This window comes from Copadichromis virginalis, linkage group LG10, assembly GCF_057382275.1.
Source record: "Copadichromis virginalis isolate Kocher_CV1m ecotype Utaka linkage group LG10, C_Virginalis_male_GT1.1, whole genome shotgun sequence".
Lineage (NCBI taxonomy): Eukaryota > Metazoa > Chordata > Actinopteri > Cichliformes > Cichlidae > Copadichromis > Copadichromis virginalis.
Genome location: NC_140627.1, coordinates 31,739,670 through 31,744,515, shown reverse-complemented (window position 1 = coordinate 31,744,515; position 4,846 = coordinate 31,739,670). Strand labels below are relative to the sequence as shown.

General features: G+C 36.5%; 1 long non-coding RNA gene across 1 annotated transcript; it reads right to left on the bottom strand.

Moving 5' to 3' along the window:
* Positions 1-320: 320 nt before the first annotated feature.
* On the bottom strand, positions 321-3,945 carry LOC146700812 (uncharacterized). The gene is made up of 5 exons (XR_014922613.1): positions 3,673-3,945; positions 3,189-3,224; positions 2,678-2,830; positions 2,221-2,306; positions 321-1,618 (listed from the first exon to the last, which is right to left on the bottom strand). It is a non-coding gene; the product is annotated as an uncharacterized LOC146700812 (long non-coding RNA).
* Positions 3,946-4,846: the final 901 nt, after the last annotated feature.

Here is a 4,846-nt window from a genome sequence, read left to right as displayed (position 1 = left end):
ATATCTAGGCTAAAAAGTATCTGGTGTCTGTCATCAACTACACACATTTCACATCCTGATGGTTGGATAACAGACATGAAATGAGACAGCAGGCCAGCCTTTAATACACTGAAAAAAATATGTTGTTGGATTTACTTAATTCAATGGTGGACATTTGTTGCACACAGATGTTTTGCTTTGGCAGCAACTTAAACAATTGAGTTAAATCAACACAATTTATTCATGTTCAATAAACCTGTGCAATTTGTGTTGATAAAATGTGACTTAAACATGTTTTGATGAAGTAATTTGAGCTCTTGAAATATTTTAATCCTTCACAATTTTCTCACTTTATCCCAACACCATTCAATAACTTTTACCCAATACTACTTGGTCACTTAAATACTACATGTTATCTTCAAATTACATTTTGCTATTATATTCTAGTATCAAATACACAATTTTCAAATGGAGGCCTTATAACAGATTGTATTGTTCTCTTCCAAGATGGTTGCTGGCATCCACCAGTAACCTTTCAAAACAACATGTCTAATTTCACTGCATTGACAGTAGGTAAAGAATTAAACTGACATTACTCCTCTACTGAATCTATATAAATCAACAGTTAAATAATGTCAGTTCTTCCGTGTTCTCTGGAATCAATCGCAGCAAAGAAATTAGACTGTTTCTTTTGAAAAATGTTGGGAAAGAACAAATCAAAACATTCTATTTAAGGCCTCTGACGTCAAGATTCAGTTAAACAACAATTATAACTAAACAATTTGAGGTAATGTTAGTTTCCATTAACATTAAATTAGGTTACTGAATTGGCAAACACCTTCCTATTAACATTACCCATTTTACCCCAATAACTAAAGAAATTAGCACTTGCAGGTCAAAACCTTTATTCAAGAGACGCAAAAATAACATTGATACAGTGACTGTCAAAAAATACAGCACTGATCATACTGTGACATCTTGGTTCAAAACAGCACACTTAGAAATATTCAACGTTCTTTACTTCAACTGAATGAAACTGAAAATACCATTTCACACGGCCCATATGGGATATTTAGACTGTATAACTGTTCACGCTACATCTCTTCACTAGTAAAAGAAAGAAAAAATACAAAGAGAAATTTAAAAATGCTGCCAAACAGACAAACAGAACTTGTACAGAGCAAAAGGAAAAACAAACAACAACAAAAAACAGCTCGTCCTCATGGCAGTTGCAGAGTATATAAAAATGAACCCTGCGATCCGTTCCTGGAATTGAGCTTCAAAAATGCAGCAGAACAAGTGTGAGATTTAAATGTCCTCTCACCTAGAGCTGGTCACCTCACATGCATAACAGTGAGCTTCGTTGCAGGAGCAGTTTTGTCTTAGTTGTGAGCTTTTCTTGAGAGCTGAGTTGCATCCAACTCCATTACCACCCTTTGAATCACCTCAAAAGTGTAGCAGAGTTGTGATGGGTAACTCATGTTGAAGGAATAAAAAAGGTCCAAACAGCATGGCTACTGCAAAGGTCACGTTATCCAGATCTTGAAGAACAACATCAGAAAAGTCATTGCCTGGCGCATCTCTGGAGACAGATGTTCATTGTGGTTTTCTCAATCTGTGCAGTGGCCTCAGGCAAGTCCTGGTTAAACACAAAACATTTCTTTAAGATTCCTTTTTAAACTCATCTCTTTTGAATCTACCAGTTCTAATGTTAGAGTAATTTAAACCAATGCAAGCAACATAGTAAATAGCTATAGCCAAAGAGTGGCCTGCCATGCTGCCATTCATGGTCTAACAGAGTTTCTAAGAGAGGGTGAAAAACATAATAATTTCAAATGCTTTACATTAGTTTTTGTTAGAAAGACACCGGCCCATCAGAAATCCAGGTTATGTCACTCAGAAGATGTTAGAATTTAGACTTTCAGCCCCACAATTTGGTTAGCTGTTGGTCAGTTGGTCTTTTTTTTTTTTTTCAAACAAAAGCTAATGTAAATACTGGTGGGATTTTCCTTTGTTCATTAGAATGACAAATTTAAAGTTTTTTTCACACTGATGTGACCCCTAATACAGGGGTGGGGGTGGGGCCTCAAGGGCCGGCGGCCGAGTTCACTACCAGGCCTCATGTGAACTTCAAATTATTAAAGAGGACTACTGGTCCTAACCAGTCCAATGAGGATCAAGTGGATAACTAAATGCATTTTTAAAGGTTGCAAATCCACAATCTACTCATAAAACACTCACCATGAACTCCTGCACCAAGATGTTGCAATTGTCTTTCACACAGATGCGGAGCACTTTGATGAGGGACTTCAAGCATTAATGTCATCCTAAAGTATTATAACAAAGAAAACAAAGATTTGTGAACTTTTCAGTAGCACAGAAGAAAATGATCCCAGACAAAAACTCTTGACTTTTTAAACCAGTCAACATGCAACACCAGCATCTACAAAGCAATATCAAAAGTTCCTGTTTGACATCAACTTTATGGATATATAGTTTCCAGAACATTTATTTTTAAAAAAAGATAATTTTTTCTCAGTGGGCCAGTAAATGCATGACGAAAATTATGGCATCCTTTTAGTGGAATCATTACTCACAGGTAATAGTTGACTGTTTCAATGGATGTAGCATAAAAATCTTTTACTGACCTAATGCAATACATATACACTTTGTAGTTCAAGAATTTTAAAGTTCTTACTGTCATCATGGCAGCTACATCCTTTAGCTTTGTGCCCTGTTCCCCCGATCACTTTGCAAACACTTTCAGCAGACTGTCAGAGAGAAACTCAGCTCCGTCAGAAACCTTGACTGTAAAGGCATGGTTGGGATGCACTGGAATGCTGCATTTTATCTGAAATGACATAAAATTATTTTGAAATAACAGCAGGCACTGTGCTTGGTTAATCAGTAATGTTTTGTTGAATAAAAACTGTGTTTCCAGATCTTATGGGATTAAAAAAAATCCAAAGATGTTTGTTTCTGATTTGCAACCCAACAACCCACAAGTTACAACCTCATTTCAGTTCAAGTGTGCATTAATGCGAGTCCAGTAATCACCTTTCTGGCAATACATACAGGTATAAGTTAAACCTATGGCAGATTTTGGATTTCTCAGTTGTATTAATAGGGTGAGTATGCATGCACCTAATAATTATAAAAAACCTATTATAATTAAGTTACAGAAACGAAAATAGAATATACTTTCTTACCATAACACCTTGAACCCACAATCCATCAGCTGACTCCTGATGAAATGCAGAATAGAGGTCGTCTCTCAATGTGCAGCAAAAAAAACAAAAACAAAAACAAAAGGACAGCAGGTGAGGGCAGGAGGGGTAGGGATGTAAGCTAGCATAATGCCGCTGATGATATTAGCTAAAGCTGTTCAATGTCCAAAATCTCACTAACACCACGGTGCAGTAAATACACAATGTAACTGAAGAGTCAGTTGGCAAATCTATTCACACAGAAAACCAAATTATGTTATGAGTGCCTCATAATTAGGTTTAATGTGATATTACGGCTCTTGTGCCAAAGACAAATTCAAATGAAAAAGCGCCAATTCTTTGATAACAGATAAAACAGCAAATAAGCTAACGGCTCTTTTTTAGCATGTTACATGGCGACACTCTAGACGTTTAACTACATTTGGCTGAAATATGGTAAATATTAATTCAAAAAATCAAGACATACCAAAAACGTAGAGTTGGCTGCTCGACTTGACTGAGATGGATGCCTTTTTTAAACCACGATCCAAAGCCCGCGAGATGAAATCACGCGTGGTTTCACGAGATTTAACGTTGCTATCTTATTGACTTACTTCACCTGAACATGATATGAACAATTTAATACACCCTTTCTGCATATCATGTAGTTTTTACACTATATAGTTACATTTAACTTTAAAACATGAGGCAATTGTGTTAAATACATGCAAGATGCTTACATAAATCCAAGAGATGGCCAGTCCCTTTTTTTCAGTGTAGTATTGTATTGTCTTAAATCACAAGCCAGTGAGAATGTAATCAAGCTATTTATAAGAGAAAAAATGTGACGTGTAGAACATTCGAGCGTAACATTAGCTGCTATAATGTTAGCTCATAATCAATTGCTGTAGTTGTTTGGTCAGCTCTTGTGAGCTGTCTAGAGACGAGAGTGTTGCATGTCTAATCTGCTAACAATAAGTACATGCAACAATATTGTAACAAATAAACATTTTTTGCATGTTTTTCTGTATTAGAGCCCAGACTTCAGTTTAATGATGCTGCTAAGGTGAAGAGAAAGTATGACATTTTATTTAGATGCCGGTCGTGTTGTTTTCACTTCCCTGTTGAGGGGACCCCTTCTCAGATGATAAAACAGAAGACGTCTGAAGATGCAGACACAAATTGAGATTTACCTCCATGACATGTGGATGAACTCGTGTTCTTTGTCCTCCGACTTTGGCGTACTACACATGTGGTCGCTCTGCAGCCACATACATGAAATGCAGTTAGGAGCAATGGTGATGTCCATCTCGGCCACTGTATTCAAGATGGTGGGACAATATGGCCACTTCCACAAACCGACTCCCATGTATTTTTACTGGATTAATTCTAAGTTAATGAGAATGCATCAAGTTGTTGGAAGACGTAATTACACACTTAAGGTATATTTATGAACACAACATTTAGTTTTTCTATTAAATACACTTAAAAAATGACTTTACCTTTTAAATCGAGAAGTCCTGTGGGTCACGCTGAGGTGAAAGCTGTGCTGCTTCCTGTTTCACAGTTCATATATAAATGCACATGTGTCATGTTTTGAGGAAGGATTGTGGGCATTAATACATTTAACATGCAAAGTCTTAAAGCTATATTTCAGGATG